Raw genomic sequence first — 24,717 nt, forward strand, 5'->3', positions numbered from 1 at the left:
TCCAGACCCCAGTTTTCCTAAAACTACTGACTTCGTAGCAAAGTCCAGGGTAATTGGGGAGGGGGGATGTGGTGCTAAGTTGAGGGGGGGGGGATGGTGCAGGGCTCGCCTATTCGTCTCCAGCTACCAGCCTCTCACTCGCTCCATCATCTAAAGTGTTAAAAAAAGAGAGAGAGAGAGAGAGAAAGAAAGAAAGAGAAAAGGAAAGGCTCTTGGGTCCCACCGTAACAGCGCATAAAGAGTGAGGTACAATGACCGTCCTGTGCCTTTTTAGGGCTTCTAGTTTATGCATCCTTAGACTCTCAAGCATCATTTTGTGGACAACCAAACGGGCACTTCCAAATTAGCTCAAAGTATCCAAATCCAAAGAAGAGAGAAAACACATAGAGATACAAATACACAGATGCTAACTTGTAAGTATTCTGTTTCTCCTCTGTGGGGATGGAGGTCGGGTAAGGGAAAGAGGGTACATTTTTATCTTTTCTAATGTTTCCTGTTCAGCTTGCACCTGCAAAGTTCTTTACGGGTTTCTTCCCCCCCACTTTTTTCCCCCCGCACCCGTCCCCCCAAGTACAAATATCCAACTTAGGGTTTACTGACCTATCACTACAATGATCAAAAAGAAGAGAAAGAAAACACCCCAAAAATCCAAATATTTCTAGCTATTCGAAATAGGTCTTTTTATTGTTCTTTGAAAAATATAACCTGCTCAAGGATTATGAAATGGATGCACAGATCAGGTGAAAATGGTAGTTTCTCTTCAAAAATACTGTAGATAAACAGATTCTTTAAAAAACTTTGTCATCCTTTGATTTGCATATTTACCTGCATAGCAAAGAACTTAGACATTGTGAACTTTCCTCTGAATGCTGTACACGACAAAGAATAAGACAAAAGAAGTGTGAGAAGCATACTGACTAAATTTTTAAAACAGCCCTGCAGTTAAAAAAACAAAACAACCAGGGAAATGAAGATGCAGTTTTTAAGTTTTCCTGGAGACTGGGGCAGGAGAAAGAAAAACAAGGAGAGTGCTTTCTTAAGCAAGATTTTATTGTTTAAAAAAGGAACAGGATGTATGAAAACAATTCCAGTTTAACCTGATAGAACATAAAACCTAATAGTACACAGTCTTGAAGGGAAGAACAGTTACCTTTTCCTTGTTTGGTTTCAGTGCTTTGTTTGAAATGTCTTCCATGGTTTTACTCTTATTGTTTTAATCATTGTTTTGTTCATTTCAGTGAGCTTTGCAAAGAATCTGGGGGTGGGGTTGGGGGGGAGGGACCAGTATTCACCTATGGGAAAAAAGTGTCAACCAGGCAAGTACTAGAGTATTAGTATTTTAAAAAACTGAAAGACCCGAAAGACAAGGTATCATGATTGTTTCCAGATGTCAGTTGCTGACTTAGTAAGATTAGTATTGCTACAATTTTTACACCACACTACTTTTACAGGTCTTTCCTCAGCTTGAAACCCTTGGGCTAGGTCTTCATCCTCACCTGCACTGGAATTGACTACTTAATTTTTTAAAAATTAGTGATTTAATACAAAGAAGTATTCATGTATTGTATGTATTTAAGTAGTTGCTAGAATCTTAAAAACTGCAGTTTGGTTTTTAAGTTTTGGTTTAATTCAAATTGAATTGTTTACTTGATTCTCTTAAAAATAGTAAGAAGTCTTTCCTTTCAAGCTTTCCTCAGAGACAAGAGAGTAAGTAAAAGTAGTTTTTATAACATCTATGGATATAAAAGTCATTTGTGAACCGTTATATTTTATTTTTCAAGTCGAAACATGTTTTAGAAGTGAAACCTATTATCACAGTCTTCATTCGTGTTGTTGAGTTACGCAAAGGGCAAAAGTGTTTACAATTACAGTTTTTTTTAAGACAATTATTATTTATTCTGTTTTCAGGCTATACATTTCATCTTGTGTAATGTTTTTATAGAACTTTAGGATAGCAGTTCACATTGAGTGGTTAAACTACAATTTGTTGCTTATTTTGTTTTTCAACTGTAGTGGGTCCTGTTACAAGTTCATTTACATCTGGAAAGTTCCCACCTTTAAATAAAAAAGCACTTTATCATATCTGGGGGCTCTCTGCAGATAGTCACTTTCTGGCTGCTTGGGAACTTGATACCCTAATTAGTACTCCTTTACTGGAGGTGAACAGTTCTGGAAAAAAAATCCACAATCTTCAACATTTTTCCCTATCAGCTGTTTGTGTCTCATTCCAGAAGTTACATAGCTTCATGCTGGAAACACTGTTTGAATGTGTGCAGATGATTCTGGAAATAGGTGTAGTCTGGAGGATGTGTATGTACATTTATATACAGATACAAATTAGAATAATCCAACTGATGCTCCATTAAAGCTCTTTATCAACTTCATTTCATCATACTGTCTGCCTAAATTATGCATGGAAATTTATACTCAGTAGATTCTTAAATACTATTGACTTGTGAAATTGGATTTCATAGGAAATATGTTTCTGAGAAATGTTTTCTTGTTGGTTTTTTTCTTTCCTTAAAAACAATGCTGGCACTCAGAAAAAAAAACCCAAAACCAAATACTACCCAAGAGAACACAGTGAAAAGAGATGTTCCTCCCCTTCCCATCCTCCCACTTTCCCTCCTCAGAGGCACTATTACCTGTTTCTTCTGGCATAGTCTGTACCTCTTGAAGCATACTACCATTTTACACACAGGGGGGTAGCATATAGTTTGATACCTTGCTTTTTTCCCAGTTTAGGTTTTTGTAATTTTATACATTACACCACTGAAAACTTAATAAATGGGCTGTGGCAGACATATAGAAACATTTCCTAGATAAAAAGATTCAGTAGAATCTCTTAGCTTTCTGACAAAAATGTGGTAGTTAATGAAAATTTCTCATGTGTTTGTTAACCTTAGGGCCAAAATTATTTAGCAAAAACAACCCTGAAGTAGGAGGCTTCCCCAGATAGAGGATTTGCTGTTGTCAGACAGGAGCTCAGAGAAAGGGGCCTGAGAGACTTTGAGAAAACCAGTCAGTTACTTAAAGGGAAATGTTTTTCTAAGGTGGCAAGTAGATTTCTAATGTATCCTGAATTTCCTTATAAAGAAAAACTGTGTTGGAAAATATAACTTTCTGCTTGACACTCAAGAAGATAAGTGCCTTTTAGAAATGAGACACTTGCTACATTTGTGATTAGTTTAAAATAGTTGTGAAATAATTTGATTGGTAAAATTCTCACTTTTGGGAAGTAGCTTTAAAATATTGTCTTTGCAGTTGGGGAGGAATAAAATGAAGCAGGTCAGGATACTAGTATTTTGTAGCAAAATTTGTGATTATAAAGAGGAAACAAAACTGTTACAGAGATGACACACAAAGTTTTTAAAAAATTATTTTTAAAATGTTTGCCAATTTCTGAAATTTGGTTTCTTTTTAGTCCTTCTAAAAGACTCTGTGTTTTGAATGTTCAATTATTATGAGTCTCTTATGATAATTTTACACTTGTATTTATATGACTTTGTTATTTCTCCCTCCTCCTCCTGCAGCGGGGGATGGCAGAGGGGAGGGTTTCCACAATACCCACGTGCCTCCCCGCCAAGCCTCCTTCTCTTAACCCTCAGCTCTGTCCCTGGTGTGCTGAAATGCAGCTAGGGCCGAGGGGAGTGGGACTCTCTCTCCTTGGGAGGACAGAAGGAAGAGGCTAGAGACCTGGACAACCCCCACCTCATCCTTTCATAATTTCTTCACAAATGCAAATTCCTTGCAGTTTAACTCCTATTAAAAAAAATCTTGAGTCATTCTTTCCTGATACTCAGATTTTTAGATTGAAAATAGTTTTCTGACCAATGAATACGTTTTAAATTTAAATGATTATTAGTACAATGTGAGACTGAGTAGAGGGTGTTAAGACATGACTGTTGTTGGAATCATCATAATAATGAGGGCCAATTAAATGGTTCTTAAAAAGCAAAAAGAAAAACTACAAACCTCCCCTTCTAGGGGATAATAACGTTAGGCTACACCAAAGGGGTAAAAATATGAAAATTGACCAGTATGGCACAACTCTCTCACCCTAGGATTATGAGCTTAAGCTAGAAATTTAAATTTTTCTATGTTTTAAAAATTATTTTTATTTTTATGTATTTATTTTTTAAAGTAATTAATTATTTATTTTTTTGGTTGTGTTGGGTCTTCATTGCTGCTGGCAGGCTTTCTCTGGTTGCAGCAAGCAGGGGCTACCCTTTGTTGCGGTGCGCCGGTTTCTCATTGCGGTGGCTTCTCGTTGTGGAGCCCGAGCTCTAGGTGCGCGGGCTTCAGTAGTTGTGGTTCACGGGCTCAGTAGTTGTGGCTCGCGGGCTCTAGAGTGCAGGCGCAGTAGTTGTGGCACATGGGCTTATTTGCTCCGTGGCATGTGGGATCTTCCCAGACCAGGGCTCGAACCCGTGTCCCCTGCATTGGCAGGCAGATTCTTAACCACTGTGCCACCAGGGAAGTCCATAAAAATTATTTTTAGAGTAAGTATTAAAATAAATACATGATATGGGAAACAAGGGCAATATTGAAATATATTCTTTATTGTGATAACAGGTTTACTTGTATATCTTGCTTACACAGAAAGTTTAAACTTTTTAGAATATAATAGCATTTCCATTGAACAATATCTGACATTTTTTACATGTCTTGGAATGTAATTAAATGGTTCTTTTATAGGAAAAAATAATGCTTTGAATTTTAAGCAAAATCGAATTTCTATTTATTATTTTGTGTGAGGAGCTAGTCATTCTAAAGGTTGTACCATATCTCTACACATACCTGCGTGAATACACACAGCTTTTTAAAATATATACTTCTATAACTTTTTTTCTCAAGTGCACTCAATTTTTCCAAATCTAAGGTTCATTGAATTTAAAGTCTCTTTCTCTCCTACACGTCACATTAAAGATGTATCACCTTACATTTACAAATTGATTTGTGATTATCAAGGAACGTATCAGGCTTTACACCTGCTATCATTTACTTGAAGGAGAAACTTCAATTTGGGGCATTATTTATTTATTTATTTATTTTTTACGCGGGCCTCTCACTGTTGTGGCTCCGGACGTGCAGGCTCAGCGGCCATGGCTCACGGGCCCAGCCGCTTCGCGGCATGTGGGATCTTCCCGGACCGGGGCACGAACCCATGTCCCCTGCATCGGCAGGCGGACTCCCAACCGCTGTGCCACCAGGGAAGCCCCCAATTTGGGGCATTTTGATAAATTATTTGTTGCATTTAATAAAGTTTTACTATACACACTTTAGAAGAAAGAACTATGAAATTAACATAATTAGAGAATGTTGCCCTTTTTGTTCTGTGTACTATGAACGTTGTGGAGCTATTTGTTATGTCTCTATCTGCATTCTTGGTTGAGAATTGTGCTTGATGCAGTAAGCTAGTGTTCACCTCATCAATGTCAGTTTTGGTAGATTTTAAACAATTTAATTTTTGGTTCAATAATTTGCTTTACAAAGCTTGATATGAAATAATTTTATTAATCTACTTTATACAGACACTGAGTGCAGTGAGGAGAACTGATTGCTGAAAGTTTCCTCCTAAGGTTTCCTTTAAAAAAACAAAAAATAAAAACCTAGTAAAATGAGTCTTAAATCACAACATACCTGTCAGATGGACTTGAAGGTCACTAAATATTGCCTCAAAATACCCATTTAAGTGAACTAATAATGAGATGACTCTTCAGTAAACCTAGTGTTTATTAAGTATTTGAAAATTAGGTACTAAATTTGATCTTGTAGCTGTATAGGGAATTACATGAGGTAATACTGAAAAGATGATTCAAACGGTTTTTTGCTTTTAGAATTAGTGGAAATTTCACAAGTGTCACAAGCTACTAGCTATTGGAATTTGGCCAAAAATGCCAAGTAAGAATTACTTGAGAAAATCAGTACCAGCTTGAATGAAAGCAATTTATCACTGGTATACAGCATGTCTTTAGAAATAAATATTATCTCACAGAAGAAATAGGTAAAAATTGGAGTAGGTCATCTCTTCTAAAATAAAAAGCATATATGTATATGCAAAATAGTTTAAAAAGCTAACAAAACTAACTTAACTGTAAGAATAAATGGCAAACTTCAGTGGGTGAAAGATTTTTTTAAAAATTACACAGTATAAAAGAAATTTAAAATAGAATTTATAATTGTTTAAAGTTCACTTTTTAATAGGATAAATAAATCTTGAACTGTGAAGGGTGTATTACGGTTGGATGTTGTGCATAAGTTGTTCTAGGAGTTAGATGATGGAATACAAAGTCATTGTTTTGATTTGTGTTTTGTATGCTTACTGTTATAAACACATAAAATACTCTGAAAGATCTGAAAGAAAACTATTTCACATATGAAGTTTTCTGTAAAAAGTCTGGTATGTGTGATGATTTCTTCTAGAGTTAATTCTCTTAAATGCAATGTTTCTTTAGAATAATCAGTGGTAGTGCATATATGATTGAGCTGTCATTATGAACATAATTGATGACAGACTGCCTTGCTGCAGCTCTTATGAACCATTTGCAGAGATTAAAAGGGTGATGGAAATGGTGGTTTAGGAATTGCTTTCTAAAGACACGAGAGGATCGAAAAGAAACCTGGGGTTTCCAGCGCCCTCTGAGATCATTTTCACATAAAACCCAGGTTCAGTAGGTGCAAGTGTTGTTTACGTGCTCTGCTCTTGAAAAAAAACATTTATGTGGCATAAAGAGACGATTTGGTCATGGATCTTAAATGATCAAATCAGAGCGTCTATTCTATACCCGTTTCAAAAGGAGAAATGCAGAATGTTCCGTCTATTCAGTATTCCATATATGCCTGCATTTAACTACGTAGGCAATAAATGAATATAGGTAAATACTCATGAAAATCAAACACTTTTCATACCCCAGAAAGTCTAACCACAATTGTCCTTAGCTTTCTATGTATGTATAGATTGCCACATTTCCATATATTCAAGCAGAAGATTGTATCTCTCATGTAAATGTTTTGACATAGACTCAGGGGGAATTAGTTATATGATGCAAAAAAGAAAAGCTTAATTATATACTTCTTCTTCTAACTTGATTCATAAAGGATATGAGGCAGCTTTTAAATAAATATGTTTGTGTACTTCAAACATTTAGTAAGAATTATGACCTCGTAAATAAGGATCTTGTAATAGTAAGAAGTTAAGATATGGCTGAAAAAATCATCAAATCTATGGGCCATAAAGCCTACCAAGTTCCTGTAGTTGAACCTCAACCTTGGCTGTAAGCGTCCTAGTGGTCAGCTGAAAAAGCCAGTTACACTTTCCTTATTTTTAGGGGAGAAAACAAAACAAAACCAAAAACAAACACCACCCCCACCCCCGCCTCGATTCTTCAGGAAAAGAAGCGCTCTAAAAGAAATTCCTCACAGGGGGCTTCATATAGGAAACACTGAATACTGTAACATTCTTAATAGTTTTCTAGCAGAGTTATTTCCTAAAGTTAGCTTGTTTTAGTGGCCATTCCTCAAAAATTTGAGACCTCAACACCAAATCAGCTCAATTAAGGTAACTGAGGGGTGGGAGCAAAGTAAGTAATATGGTCCAGATGTGTAGCCTTCTGATGTTCCAGGACTGAACTCCACACTTTTCAAAGAAGACTTCATAAAAACCACAACATTGTTACGCTTTGGTTATTAGAAAGTTCTTATACTGAGGGTAACTATGTCCCTCTCATTTGCAGATATCAGTCCCAATTCAACCTTTTGATGCCAAATTATAAGTCTGGTCTCCCACAAAGCCCTCTAAATATAAGAAGATACTATATTAATCATATTATCATATTATGTTTTCTCCTTTTCATACAAAAAGTGCCCCAAAACAAAAAAAGTTTGTAGTGAATATACACAATTATTAACCAAGAATTTATCAAGTGATTACTATTTATCAGGTGATTATCAGGAGTGTCCTGAATGCTTTAGAAAATTGGGAAGGGAGCCCTTCTGGTACCAGAAAGAGGAAACTTATTCTTGGCATCCATATTCTGATCTTGAAATGGTACTTTTAAATTGTATGTACGTATGTGTTTATTACTTTATTATTTTAAATTATATGTACATATGAACGTATGCTTGTGTGTACATATATATGTGTATATATATATGCACACGCCAGGTTCTAAACAATTGACTTACTAATGAACTTTTTAGAACATATCCCATTTGTAAGGTGGAGATAAGGCTAAAATCCTGAAACCCACTAACAGTAATCTTTTACTAATGTGCTAGGTACGTTCGTGAACTTTAGGTGTTTATCTCATTTGATAGTTATAATAGAAGAGAAAGTGTGATTGACATTGACAGTGATTCAAGTGAAAAAATATTCTTTTTTTTCTTCCAGGTGTACTGAGATATAGTTGGCATACAGCACGGTATAAGTTTGAGGTATACGGCATAATGATTTTATTTACATACATCATGAAGTGATTATAAGTTTAGTGATAATTTCCATTATCTCATATAGGTATAAAATATGAGAAATAAAGAAATAGAAATAACTGTTTTTCTTGTGATGGGAACTCTTAGGATTTACTATCTTAACAACTTTCATATATAACATATATCAGTGTTAATTGTATTTATCATGTTGTACATTACATCCCTAGTGTTAATTTATCTTATAACTGGAAGTTTGTACCTTTTGACCAACTTCGTCCAATTCTCCCTCCCCTCACCCCCCACTTCTGGTAACCAAAAATCTGATCTGTTTTTCTATGAGTCTGTTTGGTTGGTTGGTTGGTTTTGAAGTATAATTGACCTACAACACTACGTTAGTTCCTGTTACACAAAATAGTGATTTGATATTTCTGTACATTTCAAACTGATCACCGCGATAAGTCTAGTTTTGATATGTTACCATACAAAGACATTACATAGTTATTGACTATGTTCTCTACACTGTACATTTCATACCCATGACTCATTTATTTTGCACCTGGAAGTTTGTACCTCTTAATCTTCCTCACCTATTTATTTTTCTCCCATTACTCCCCTTCACCCTGGCAAGCACCTGTTTGTTCTCTGTATCTATAATTCTATTTATGTTTTGTTATGTTTGTTCATTTTTTTTAGATTCCACATGTAAATGAACTCATACAGTATTTGTCTTTCTTTGTATGGCTTGTTTCACTTAGCATAACAGGTCCATCCATGTTATCACAAATGCCGAGATTTCATTCTTTTTTATGGCTGAGTAATATTCCACTGTATAAATACATCACATCTTCTTTATCCATTCATCTATTGATGAACACCTAGGTTGCTTTCATATTTTGGCTGTTGTAAGTAATGCTGCAGTGAACATAGGGGTGCATTTATCTTTTCTAATGAAAAAATATTCTGAAAAGGCGTGGGAAAGAGATCTCAAAGATACTTCTTTCCTGCATCTCTACAAGGGTGATAGATTAGGATTTATGTGATCTTTGAGTAGTTATTGTTAATGAAACTATTCTTACATTGTCAGACTATTCTGATGGCTATCTAGATAAAGTTTAAAAACTTACTATTCAACTGGATATTTGTTTTCTGTACATTTTCTTTATAAGGACAGCAGAAAGTTTGGAAGTTTCTAGTGACTATAAGCAGAGTTAATAGAGCAGTGATAAAAAGACTTTTTTCTATAGTTACTGCAGTAATAAAGCAATCTCCTTAAAAATATTTACAATATAATTTCTCAAAATTATGTAAATATTTGATTTGTAGATTATAGGCATTATTGATATCTGCTCAATATTATTACAGTTACTGAAGTAATAGAATCGTGTTGAAAAACAATTAAAAATACTGTTGAAGTATATTATTGTAGAACAGTTCTGTCCAATACAAATACAATGTGAATCACATACATAATTTAAAATTTTCTAGTAGCTACATTAAACAAAGTAAAAAGAAACAGGTGAGATTAAATAAAAATGTATTTTATTTAACCCAATATATTAAAATTTTATCTGTAGCTCCAAAACTATAGCCCCCAGGCCAAATTCAACCAGGCACCTGTTCTTCTACAGCCCAGGAGCTAAGAATGGTTTCTACCTTGAAGTGGTTGAAAAATGAATAATAATATTTTGTGACATGTGAAAGTTATATGCAATTTAAAGTTCAGTGTTCATAAATAACATTTTATTGAATATACCCACACACCTTTATGAGTGGCAGAGTTGAGTAGTTGCAACAGAGACCATATGGCCCACAAGCCTAAAATATTTACTTGCTGGTGCTTTTACAGAAAATGTTGGTCAAACTCAGCCAAGGTAAAAGTGAAAGTGAAACTCACCGTTACAAATACCCAATCCCACGCCAATCTCCCTAAGTAATCACTATGAAGGTATGAAGGGTTTTCTGTGTGAGTTTTTCCAGATCTGTATGACTACACATATTCTGTAGTTCTGTTTCTTTATGTATCTAGAACTTATATTCACACTTTAAAAATATAATGGCATCATTTCATATATATTCTGATTTCTTCACTGAATGATATTTTATATCAGTTTCAAAATGAGTACTTTTTTTTTTTGGCTACATGGTGTGGCATGTGGGATCTTAGTTCACCCACTAGGGATCGAACCTGTGCCCCCTGCATTGGCAGCATGGAATCTTAACCACTGGACCACTGGGAAGTCCCTCCAAATTAGTACTTATACATATGTTCCTTGTTAGTACAAATATGTGCTTTCATGGCAGTGCACGTAGATGTTCTCATTCTAGAATCTACTTATTTATATCCCATGATTCAGGTTTACTATATGTTATTTTTTCAGTCCCATGTTAATGAGTTTAGGCTCTTTCATTTCTTCCCCTCCTGTCTTTCTCTCTCTCTCTCTCCCTTTCCCTCTTTCCTTCTCTCTTTCTATTACAAACAGTGCTGCAGTGAACATTCATGCAGATCTGTGTGTACTGGTACAAATATTTCTGCAGGATAGATTTCTAGAAGTAAAATTGGATCAAAGGGTAAGTTTATTATACATTTTGGTAGGAGTTGCCAAATTAGCCTCCAAAAAAAAACCAGTATCAGTTAATGTGTCAGTGGTGTGTGATGTAACCTTTTCTCCCTACATCTCTCACCAACACTGGATAATCATTAAAAAAAATTGTTTTTACCAGTCTAGTTCAGCTTTACATACATAACTTAGTATTTCCTTAATAGTCTTCTATTTGCTAAAGTACTATTGCTCATTTAAAAAATCAAAAAAGAAAAGAAAATTAACCAAGAAATATATAAAGTGCGAGGGGAAAGTCCTCTGAAATAACATTCAGAAATAACCACTCTTAAATAAGTATTCAAGCTAGAAGATTTAGCTTAGGACTCTGATATATTTGTATTTTCATCCCCGATTAGTTTTCTTTGAGAGGAATATGGCATAGTAAAATGCAGTCATGCTTTAGAATTAGACTTCAGTTGACTCCTACTCTATCAAACTGTAAAATTTGATGGAAAATTTTACTTAATCTTTCTGAACTCAGTTTTCCCATCTGTAAAAATGTGAAGGTTAGATTAAATAGGTTTAAATAATAGATGAAGTCACCAATCATAGCTGTTGCATAAAGTGTTTGCTTTATTTATTGCTTCCTTTCTTTTTCTCTCACTGCTTTCTTTCTGAGAACAACAAAAAGACATGTTTCCTAAAATACCATGTTTTATTGCAGAGGTTGGCAACCCATGATACGTCAAAGGAGATAGCTGAGAAGTAACGTTAGTATAGTAATGGATATGGACTTGGGGAGAGAAAGATTTGTTCCTTTGAGGACTGAGTCTTCTCACCATCTCCTGACACTGCCCCTTCAGGTCATCTCCTCTTGTCCCATGACATTCTACAGCCAAAATTTTTGTTTGTTTGTTTTTAAACCTCAATATTGAGTAGTGATTCCTTCCACTTTTTAAAAAAAAAATTATTTATTTATTTATTTTTGGCTGCATTGGGTCTTCATGTTTGTGCATGGGCTTTCTCTAGTTGCTGCGAGCGGTGGCTACTCTTTGTTGTGGTGCATGGGCTTCTCATTGAGGTGGCTTCTCTTGTTGTGGAGTATGGGCTCTAAGCGCATGGACTTCAGTAGTTGTGGCACGCAGGCTCAGTAGTTTTGGTGCACGGGCTTAGTTGCTCCGCAGCACGTGGGATCTTCCTGGACTAGGCTCAAACCTGTCTCCTGCGTTGGCAGGTGGATTCTTAACCACTGCACCACCAGGTAAGCCCCTCTACAGCCAAAATGTTGAATAACATTATCCTCCCTTTGGGGAAAACATGACTCTTCAGGCATAAAGGAAGTACCTTAACATTTTTTTTATTGAAGTATACTTGATTTATAATGTCATGTTAGTTTCAGGAGTACAGCAAAGTGATTCAGTTATACATACATAAATATCTCTTTTTTTCAGATTCTTTTCCCTTGTAGGTTATTACAAACTATTGAGTACAGTTCCCTGTGCTATACAGTAGGTCCCTGCTTGTTATCTGTGTTCAATATAGCAGTGTGTACATGTTAATCCCGAACTCCTAATCTATCCCTCCCCCACCTTTCCCCTTTGGTCACCATAAATGTGTTTTCTATGCTGGTGGGTCTATTTCTGTTCTGTATATAAATTCATTTGTATCATTGTTTAAAAAAGATTCTGCATATAAGTGATTTCATATGATGTTTGTCTTTCTCTGTCTGGCTTACTTCACTTAGCATGGTCATCTCTAGGTCTATCCATGTTGCTGCTAATGGCATTATTTCATTCATTTTTATGGCTGAGTAATATTCAATTGTATAAATATACCACATCTTCTTTATCCATTCATCTGTCAATGGAAATTTAGGTTGCTTCCATGTCTTGGCTCTTGTCAGTACTGCTGCAATGAACATTGGGATGCACGTATCTTTTTGAATTATGTGTATTCCAGATAACATGCCCAGGAGTGGGATTGCAGGATCATATGGCAGCTCTATTTTTAGTTTTCTAAGGAACCTCCATACTGTTTCCCATACCCGTAGTGGCTGTACCAATTTACATTCCCACCAGCAGTGTAGGAGGGTTCCTTTTGCTCTACACCCTCTCCAACGTTTATTATTTGTAGAATTTTTGGTGATGGCCATTCTGACCAGTGTGAGGTGATACCTCATTGTAGTTTTGACTTGCATTTCTCTAATAATTAGCAATGTTGAGCATCTTTTCATGTGCCTACTGGCCATCTGTATGTCTTCTTTGGAGAAATGTCTGTTAAAGTCTTCTGCCCATTTTTGATTCGGTTGTTTGTTTTATTGATATTGAGCTGTATGAGCTGTTTGTATATTTTGGAGATTAACCCTTTTTCAGTTGCATCATTTGCAAATATTTTCTCCCGTTCCCTGTGTTGTCTTTTCATTTTGTTTATGATTTCCTTTGCTGTGCAAAAGTGTTTAAGTTTAATTAGGTCCCATTTGTTTATTTTTGTTTTATTTCCATTATTCTAGCAGATGGATCCATAAAGATATTGCTGCAATTTATGTCAAAGAGTGTTCTGCCTGTGTTTTCCTCTAGAAGTTGTATAATATCTGGTCTTATGTTTAGGTCTTTAATCCATTTTGAGTTTATTTTTGTGTGTGGTGTGAGAAAATGTTCTAATTTCATTCTTTTACATGTAGCTGTCCAATTTTCCCAGCACCACTTATTGAAGAGACTTTCTTTTCTCCATTGTATTTTCTTGCCTCCTCTGTCATAGATGAATTGACCATAAGTGTGTGGGTTTACTGATGGGCTCTCTATTCTGTTCCATTGACCTATGTGTCTGTTTTTGTGCCAGTACCATCCTGTTTTGATCACTGTAGCTTTGTAGCATAGTCTGAAGTCAGGGAGCATGATACCTCCAGCTCTGTTATTCGTTCTCAAGGTCGTTTTGTCTATTTGGTGTCTTTCATGTTTCCATACAAATTCTTAAATTATTTGTTCTAGTTCTGTGAAAAATACCATTGGTATTTTGATAGGGATTGCATTGAATCTATAGATTGTTTCAGGTAGTAAGGACATTTTAACAATATTAATTCTTCCAATCTATGAACATGGTATATATCTTTCTATCTGTTTGTGTTGTCTTCAGTTTGTTTCATCAGTGTCTTATAGTTTTCCAAGTACAGGTTTTTTTATTTTACCTCCTTAGGTAAGTTTATTCCTAGGTATATTATTATTTTTGATGTGATTGTAAATGGGATTGTTTCCTTAATTTCTCTTTCTGATAGTTCATTTTTAGTGTATAGAAATGAAACAGATTTCTGTATATTAATTTTGTATCCTGCAACTTTACTGAATTCATTGATAAGCTCTAGTAGTTTTTTTTTTTTGGTAGGATTTTCTATGTATAGTATTATGTTGTCTACAAACAGTGACAGTTTTACTTCTTCCTTTCCAATATGGATTCCTCTTACTTCTTTTTCTTGTCTGATTGCTGTGGCTGGGACTTCCAATATTATGTTGAATAAAGGTGAGAGTGGGCATCCTTTCTCATTCCTGATCATAGAGGAAATGCTTTCAGCTTTTCACTGTTGAGTATGATGTTAGCTGTGGGCTTATTATATATCACCTTTATTATGTCTACATATGTTCCCTCTGTACCCAATTTCTGGAGAGCTTTTTATCATAAACCAATGTTGAATTTTGTCAAAAGCTTTTTCAGCATCTATTGAGGGGATTATATGGTTTTTAGTCTTCATATTGTTAAGGTGATGTATCACATTGATTGAATTGCATATATTGAACCATCCTGGCATCCCTGGGACAAATTCCACTTAATCATAGTTTATTATCTTTTTAATAGATAGTTGGATTCAGTTTGTTAATATTTTGTTGAAGATTTCTGCAGCTATGTTCATCAGTGGTATTGGCCTGTAAGTTTCTTTTTTTGTTATATCTTTGTCTGGTTTTGGTGTCAGGGTGATGCTGGCCTCACAGGATTAGTTCAGAAGCATTCTTTCCTCTGAAATTTTTGGGAATAGTTCAGTCTTGGGAGATTGTACATTTCTAGGAATTTGTCTACTTCTTCTAGGTTGTCCATTTGATCGGCGTATGTTGTTTCTAGTAATCTCTGATGATCCTTTGTATTTCTGTGGTGTCGGTTGTAACTTCTTTTACATTTCTTTTTTTACTGATCTGAGCTCTCTGTCTTTTTTCTTGATGCATCTGGTTAAAGATTTATCATTTTTGTTTATCTTTTCAAAGACCCAGCTTTGTTTTACTGATCTTTTCTGTTATTTTTTTTGGTCTCTATTTCATTTATTCCTGCTTTGATCTTTATGAATTCTTTCCTTCTACTAACTTTGGATTTTGTTTGTTCTTCTTTTTCTAGTTCCTTTAGGTGTAAAGTTAGGTTGTTTATTTGAGATTTTTCTTATTTCCTGAGGTAGGCTTATGTCACTATAAACTTATCTCTTAGAACCTCTTTTGGTGTGTACCATAGATTTTTTTTTCTTTTAAAATATTTATTGGGACTTCCCTGGTGGTCCAGTGGTTAAGAATCCGACTTCCAATGCAGGGGACATGGGTTCGATCCCTGGTTGGGGAACTAAGATCCCACATGCCATGGGGCAACTAAGCCCATGTGCTGCAACTACTGAGCCCATGTGCTCTAGAGTGCACACGCCACAACTAGAGAGCCTGCGTTCTGCAACTACTGAGCCCGCACGCTCTGGAGCCCGTGCACCACAACTAGAGAGCCTGCGCTCCACAACTACTGAGCCCATATGCTCTGGAGCCCACGCGCCACAATTAGAGAGAAGCCTGTGTGCTGCAACGAAGAGCCCACGTGTCGCAATGAAAGATCCCACGTGCTGCAACTAAGACCCAATGCAGCCAAGAATAAATAAATAAATAAATATTTATAATTTTTTTTTTTTTTGTGGTACGTGGGCCTCTCACTGTTGTGGCCTCTCCCATTGCAGAGCACAGGCTCCAGATGCGCAGGCTCAGTGGCCATGGCTCACGGGCCCAGCTGCTCCATGGCATGTGGGATCTTCCCAGACTGGGGCACGAACCTGTGTCCCCTGCATCAGCAGGCGGACTCTCAACCACTGCGCCACCAGGGAAGCCCAATATTTATAATTTTTTAAAATTCTTATTTATTTATTTATCTATTTATTTATTTATTTATTTGGCTACATTGGGTCTTAGTTGTGGCATGTGGGAGCTTCATTGCAATGCACAGGATCTTCGCTGTGGCATGTGGGTTTCTCTCTAGTGTGGTGTGTGGGCTCTCTAGTTGTGGCTCGTGGGCTCCAGAGCACATGGGCTCTCTAGTTGTGGTGCCTGGGTTCCAGAGCATGTGGGCTCTGTAGTTGTGGCATGTGCGCTCTCTAGTTGTGGCACATGGGCTCAGTAGTTGTGGCATGCGGACTTAGTTGCCCCGTGGCATATGGGATATTAGTTCCCCAACCAGGGATCGAACCTGCATCCCCTGCATTGGAAGGTGGATTCTTAACTGCTGGACCACCAGGGAAGTTCTCTGTACCATAGATGTTGGATCATTGTGTTTTCATTTTCATTTGTCTCAGGTATTTTTTAAAATTTCCTCTTTGATTTTTTTTGATGATCCATTGGTTGTTTAATAGTCTATTGTTTAGCCTCCACGTGTTTGTGTTTTTTACTTTTTTTTTCTTGTATTTGATTTCTGGTCTCATAGTGTTGTGGTTCAGAAAATATTCTTGATATGATTTCAGTTTTCTTAAATTTACCAAGGCTTGTTTTGTGGTTTAGCATGTGATCTATCCTAGAGAATGTTCCATGTTCACTTGAAAAGAATTCGTATTCTGCTGCTTTTGGATGGGATTTTCCATATATATCTATTAAGTCCATGTGGTCTAATGTATCATTTAAGGCCAGTGTTTCCTTATTGATTTTCTGTTTGGTTGATCTGTCCATTGATGTAAGTGGGATGTTAAAGCTCTGTACTAATATTGTGTTACTGTCAGTTTCTCCCTTTATGTCTGTTAATATTTGCTTTATGTATTTAGGTGCTTCTATGTTGGGTGCATATATATTTACAATTGTTATATCTTCTTCTTAGGTTGATCCCTTGATCATTAGGTAATGTCTTTCTTTGTCTCTTGAATGGTCTTTGTATTAAAGTCTATTTTTTCTGATACAAGTATTGCTACCCCAGCTTTTTTTTTGATTTCCATTTTAATATTAATCTGCTTAGGAGTTTTGCTGTGTTTAATGTTTTCTGTAGTTGTAGGTGCCAGAGGCCTTCACATTTTTCTAGTGAAGTCCTTGCTTTTGTCTCTCTCGTTGTTTTAGGGCTGCACTAAGGACTTCCTTAAATACAGTCTGTGTCTCAAAGCTCTTTCAGCTGCAGTCCCACTGTTACTATACTGTAATACTAATGATATAGTGGTAAAGCATAGGGGAGGGGAAGTGTTCTATAATCTTATGATTAAATCTCAGTCTTTTAGTGGGCCTGTGTCCCTGGATGTGACCTTCACAAGTGTATTTTAGCTCTCCCCAGCCTTCAGTGAGGCAGAAAAACTAGAGAGGGCTGGGGTTGGAGAAATGCCCTTCCCCCAGGTCAGATAAGTCTTCAGCAAAGTCCTTCCCCTTGAAGAATGGGCATTTGTAGGGCAGTGCTCTGGGTATATTTCACAGTGATTACTTTTCCCCTCCCCCTGCCACAGCCCTGAGGGGATCTTTCTTGGCTTTTTATCACAAGAAACTGGTGGGGTTCTTGGAGGTAAAACCCACAGAAGTGTGGACCCCCCTAAGGCTGAACCCCCCAAAGAGATTCTCACTCTTATGTTAGTTTACCCTCAGCCTCCAGCGATTCATCAAATTTACCATTTATGTGCCCCTACCAGTTTATGGCTCTAGCACTTCTGCTCCAGTTAAGCAGATCTCAGCTGTGACTCTGAGAGTTCTCCCATCTTGCCAGATTTCAAGGTGGCAGATAGCCTTGCATCCTCAGTTCTCTAATGGGTCCAAGAAAAGCCACTGATATTTCAGTTTGTTCAGCTTTTTGCTCGCTGTAAAGAAGAGAATGATGACTTCTAAGCTCTTTACTTTTGGGAGTGAAATATGCTAATAAGCACTTAGTAGCCACTAAATAAGCAGTTTATTAGACAGTAGAATTTTATATATTTGTTTAAGAACTTTATTTTTTTGCTGTTCTGGGAATTGCCAGCTTACATTAAAAATTTTTTAATGCAAAATTAAAGCTGTCTGAAAATACTTAGAGTTATAAAAGGGAGATTAGATTTGTTATCAGTAGCATCAAAAGATCTATTGGTTAACACAACATTGTATATCAGCTATACTTCAGTTAAAATTTTTTTGAAAGATCTATTGGTGGAAATTTTATATATGTAGGCAGATCTTAATTCAACATAAGAAACTTCTGGGAAAATTATTCAACAGTGTTGGGTAGTTGATAAATTTGAAAATCCATTCCTAATTGTGAATTGATTTGGGAATGCCACTAAGTTTTTCCTATTCCCCTAGGTGAGTCTGTAAAAGCAGAAGCTAAGCGACAACTCTTCAGGTACTTACAATAAGGCATAACTATCTTGGATGTGAGGGGGCACTATATAACTTCCAATGTAGAGATTCTTTGATTCTCAGACACTGTGCCCTTTAAACCTCCCAAAGTGGAAAAGTCCACTTCTCTTCCAAATTTTTCTAAGTAGAGTTTAAATCCATTTATACACTTTTAATGGGATGGCCTAGGGGAAACTGATGTTCAGTGTCCTAAATCCCATTCCAGCTTTGGAGCTAAGGGTTAGGCATGGAACTTCTGTGCAGCAGGAGATTGTTATGAGTACCAGCCCAGCCTGGAGCCATGCATCTAAATGAGACCCCAGTGGGCAAGCTTGCATATGTGTGTAGTGCTGGGCTGTGGTGACATTGTTTACAATATGCCTGTGAGTCAGAGGGCAGAGGATATGAATTGTGCCCAAGCTCCTGTGAAGTGAATTTCCCCTTTTGCAGGAGGTTATGTGCAGGGAAGAGACAGGCTCAGATGTCTTAAAATTTATCTCCATTGCTGGGAAACTGCTGTGTGTAGCAACCTTGCTGAAAATACAAAGCTTATGGTCAATATAGCTACTTTGTATTGCTTTTGTACTAAAAGCTTTATTTGTTAATGACAAAAGAGAGAAAGACCTTGGTTGGTTGTTTTACATTTTACTGTTTTATTTCGAAGAAACAAACATGTTCCCAAATGTTAAAAAATAAACCAAATCTTTTAAATGTTGTTTTCAAGGGCTGGGAAATATTTTGAAGTAATGATGTTTCTGAATTTTATATAATTCATGGTCTCTAAATTCTGTACAATTCATGTTTTTTTCTCCTCTAGTCAACCCCAGATATATTTATAAACATATTTATATGTTTCAGGAACCACTTACGTTGACTTCAATATACTTACTAAAGAGTTGAGCCCAGAAAGTTTAGGGTTTTGCCGAAGTCACTTTTGATGGTTAGTGGCAGAGTTGATAGGTTTTATGTAAAGTGATCCTTTCTTAACACTCATAACTTTTTTTTTTTTTTTTTTTTTTTTTTGGTGGTACGCGGGCCTCTCACTGTTGTGGCCTCTCCCATTGCGGAGCACAGGCTGGCTCAGCAGCCATGGCTCACGGGCCCAGCCGCTCCGCGGCATGTGGGATCCTCCCGGACTGGGGCAGGAACCCGTGTACCCTGCATCGGCAGGCGGACTCTCAACCACTGCGCCACCAGGGAAGCCCCCTTAACACTCATAATTTTAAAAAATTTTTAATTAAGGTATAATTTACATACATTAAAATTCACACTTTTTAGTGTTCAATTCTGTGAGTTTTGACAAATGTACACAGTCATGTAATCACCACTACAATTAAAATATAGAATATTAACATTAACAAAAAAATCAACCGTGCCCTTTTAAAGGTTTAGATTTTACTTTAAGGTCTGTGGTACATTTTGTGTCCACTTTTGTGAGACTATGAGGAAGTGTGGATCTAGTTATTTCCTTCCTTCCTTCCATCCTTCCTTCCTTCCTTTCTTTCTTCTCTCCCCCTCCCTCCCTCCTTCCTTTCTCTCTTCCTTTCTTTCACAGATGGATATCCAGTCATTCAAGGACCATTTGTTGAATAGCCTTTCTGTTTTTGTTGAAAATTAATTCACCATATATGGGTATATCTAATGTTTCTGAGCTCTCATTTCTGTTTCACTGATCTCTATGAGTATAAATCTCAAAAATTTTAAATTCATTAGTGTGGTTAAGTTTTAAATGTCTTTGGTCCCATAATTTCTAGTTTCTAGAAAATCTGTTTCGATATTAAAAGTATTCAAGAGTAAAACATTACAAATAAAGTAGAAATATTTTTTTTCTTTGAACTTCTAGTAAGGGTCTCTTTGTTTTTGTCTAACTTCATTTTTTCTGGCCTGAGTTTGAAGGGCAGAGTGTTCATCAAGATGGAGGATGGAGCTTCTCCCCTGCCTGTTCAAAGCAATACGTCTCTGGTTTCTTTGACAAGAGCTGTATTTCATCAGAGATTTTGTTTCTAAAGTACTGTCTCTCTGAGTCCATATTTAGCTGTAGGTGGATTTGTCTATTTTGGGGGTGGTGGGGGTGAAGGGAGCAAGGGCTGGAGCACCAACCACTAAAAAACTATGCTCCATACACCTCCAGGGTCTGAGCTTCTAAATTAGTCACTCGCTCCTGGGGATCCCATGGCTATGGAAGAGAGAGAAATGAGAGGGGAAGTTTTTTGCTTTGACCAGAGAACCCTGATCTACTGTATTCTCTTCCTCAGTGACACTTGCTCTCTAACTGCCATTGGGTGGGCTTTCTGTAGCCTTGGAAACGTTCACCCCTGCCTTGACACTCGATGAGCACGGTCACTCACAGACTGTGGGGACCTCCCACTCTGTTCCATGCACATGGCTGAGCACCAGATTCCAGAATGTTGCAGCTAGGCTTACAGATAGGGACATTCACTGCACCTGCTAAGGGTGGCACTAGGTTGCCTCCACTATACCGTGGTGTTTCCTGCTTGACAAAGCTTGTCTCTCTCTCGTCCCATCGACAGCTTGCAGAGTATGCCTCTGAAGGGACTCTGCCTCAACATGCTCCGACAGCTCCCAGAAGGCAAGCCATTGCCCTTTTCTTGATGTCATTTCCCTCCCTCCCTGATAAAGGGAGTAGTCGTCCTTACTGTCCCCTCTGCCTAGGTCAGAGCCAGCTCACGAAGCCAGGCTTGGGCTGTTTACAGAGTTCCTCAGAACTTTGTAGCACCCCCCGTGCTCCCATCCCCATCCCACAGTGTTACAACAGGCGCTTTCATCTCCCTTTTCTTGAGGGCAGTATAGCCAGGAATAACTGGCTGGGTGGTGGTAAATGAAAATGCATCTCAGCCACCTGATTCAGCCACCCATCCCTATTGAGCTCATGGTTCCTTATTTGTAGGGCTGTTGTCAGTGGAAGACATCTCCCTCTACCCTAGTGGCCCAGTAATTGGAGCAGCAGCCATCTGGGGCCAGAGGAGAAGCTGATTTTACCTGCAGTCTTCATCACTCCATTTCGCTTTCCAAATTTCAGTCTTCTAGGAAGGCACCTGTGTGCAAATGATCCCAGGGCCTTCAGTCATGCTGCCTCTTGCCCTTTTCCAAGACATGACTTCAGAGTCACCCATTTAAAAATTTAGTATGTAGTCTTCTAGATTCTTTTATTCATTAAAAAAAAACATACATGGGGTGATACTACACAGACTGTAATCTTCTTCGTTCACTCCTGTGTTGATGGCATTTTTCATGTTGTAAGCTGTGTGAAATTCCATTGTATAGTTAGTTATAGCATGGGTTACTTCACCAGTGCCTCACTGACTGATGTTCACGTTGCTCCAATTTTCAGATACTGTGAACAATACTCCCACACACATCCCTGTAGGTACATCTTAGTGCACCTGAACAATGATTGACTTAAGATGTATCCTTAGAGGCGGAACAGATAAAATTTATATTTTGATACACACTACCCTTTAGAAAGACAGCACCATTTATGCTCTCACCAGCAGTACATAAGGTTCACTTTTTCCCTATGCTGTGGTCAGCACTGAGCTTTATCGTTCTTTTTCATCTATCTCAGATCATACCCATACTAGGGCAAACAGAGTGTTTTATTGTTTCAGTTTGTATCTCTTTGATTATTAATAGGGTGAGCATCATTTCATATACTTAATAGTCAATTGCCTGTTCATATATTTTTTTCTACTGTAATATTCATCTTTTCTGTTTTTTTAAATTATTTTTTTAAACTTTTTATTTTATATTGGAGTATAGTTGATGAACAATGTTGTGATAGTTTCAGGTATACAGCAAAGTGATTCAGTTATACATACACATGTATCCTTTTCCAAATTCTTTTCCCATTTAGGTTGTTACATAATATTGAGCAGAGTTCCTTGCGCTATGCAGTAGGTCCTTGTTGGTTATCCATTTAAAATATAACATTGTGTAAATGTCAATCCCAAACTCGGTAACATTTTTTCTGTTTTGATTTGTAAGAGTTTTTATGTGGTAAAGATGTTAACTCTTTGTCTTGTGTATACATTGCAGATATTTCCCCCAGTTTGTTGTTTGTCTTTTAATTTTGATTCTAGTGTCTTTTGCCAAAAGGACTTTAAATTTTTGTACAGTCAAATGTGTTGTTATTTTCCTTTGTGGCTTCTAGTTTTTCACTCTTTTCCCACGCAAAGATTATAAAATATTTAAGTGTATTTATTGCTACTGATGATTTTTTAAAAATCTTCTTCCAGGCTTAATGGAGGAGGGTAGTATGAAGTTACTTCTTGACAGGTCTGGTGAAATAGACTCTCATGAGCACCACAGAAGTTGAGTATAACCAAGAGCCCAGTTTGATGACATTGGTTGTGTCTACAGAGTTGTTAATACAATTGTCCCGGATGTTTTATAAGTAAGTGAAATGTAGAACATATGATTCTCTTGTTATTAAGTTGAACAAGTCTTTTGTTTCCAGCTTTGACCAAATATATACTAGCTTTATAATTTTTAAGCTACTAAGCCGTTGGCCTAGAGTTTTCTGTATCAGGGGAGAGAAGCCTGGCTAAGCAATATGTTATTAGTTACTGTTGCAGCCACTCTGAGAAACAGAATGGACACCCTCTCAAAATTTGTTTCTGTTGTGGCACCGATGGTACCACGCACACACCAAGAGGGTATGAAAAGTGTAATTATGTCCACAATAGGAAGTCTCTAGGGAGAGCAGGGCAGGCAGCCAAGGAGGTCCAGAATGGGTGAGAGAGTACGGAAAGGAGATACGCGTGTTTCCTGTGGTTGGGGTGGGTTCCTGCGTGCGGGCAGGGCCTTGCCTGGTCTGAACCTTCCTCTGACGTCAGCAGAGGAAGCACTAAGGTTTTCCCATCCACTTGCCCAAATGTGGGGCAGAGGGGCAGAGGCAAGGGTGTGGCTTAAAAGCTGATAGCAGTCAGACTTCTTATGGTAACCACCAATCCCTGAACAGTTACATTGACATATCCTTAGGTTCCCAGAAGTGCCGAAAGGTAGGAGCACCTTTGCATATTGAAGAGTCCATCCCCCACAAAATGCTAGTTCATGCTCAAAGGTGTTTCTGTAGTTGCTAATAGCTGGAGACAACCAACAAACGAAACACCTTTATTTATTATGTTTTTAGTTTTTAAAATTTTTATTGATTTTATTTATTTTTTGGCTGCACTGGGTCTTTGTCACTGCACGCAGGCTTTCTCTAGTTGCAGCGAGCGGGGGCTACTCTTCGTTGCGGTGCGTGGGCTTCTCATTGCGGTGGCTTCTCTTCTTGGGGAGCACGGGCTCTAGGCGGGTGGGCTTCAGTAGTTGCAGCACACAGGCTTAGTAGTTGAGGCACATGGGCCCTAGAGCGCGCGGGCTTCAGTTGCGGCACGCGGGCTCTGGCGTGTGCAGGCTTCAGTAGTTGTGGCGCACAGGCTCAGTAGTTGTTGCTCGTGGGCTCAAGAGCGCAGGTTCAGTAGTTGTGGCACATGGGCTTAGTTGCTTCGCGGCATGTGGGATCTTCCCGGACCAGGGATTGAACCCATATCCCCTGCATTGGCAGGCAGATTTTTAACCACTGCACCACCAGGGAAGTCCCCAAACACCTTTAAAAAGCTAAAAATATATGTGTCAGGAACTCCAAATACTAATGTTGTAGGTATTCATCACACCTAACCTCAGGTTCCTTGATAGCCTAGACATTTATGTTGAAACAGATTTAAAATGACTTCCTCAGCCATACTGACGTACATGACCTTATACTCCTCTAACGATAATGCCTCAGTCCTGAGTTTTTCCATTACTTGGTGATTTAGTTACTAATGTCATATGAATCAGATGTCAGCAATGCATTTATTTCCAGAATGCTGAGTATCAAGGCTTGGATAAACTATTTTCTTTTGTAAAAATTCTATTTGTTGATATGTGATTTTCTCATTTCCTCCTGAAATCACTTCATCATTGTCAGTAATTTCATTCTCTCTCTTTAGACAGCAGTTACTGCCCTTGACTGCTTGCTTTATAGATTTTCTGCTTTCTCAGTAAGCACTTTCAACAATACAAACTGACGTAATGGAGTATTTATTTCTTAGATATTCTTGCTTTTGTTGAGAGTGTAAATGGCCATTTGATTTCAGTGGGTTCTTTGACTTAGATTAGTTATGTATATCTTTGTGAACATACGTAGTTCT

The sequence above is a fragment of the Mesoplodon mirus genome (assembly GCF_964341445.2).
Source record: "Mesoplodon mirus genome assembly, chromosome: 15".
In the NCBI taxonomy this organism is placed as follows: domain Eukaryota; kingdom Metazoa; phylum Chordata; class Mammalia; order Artiodactyla; family Ziphiidae; genus Mesoplodon; species Mesoplodon mirus.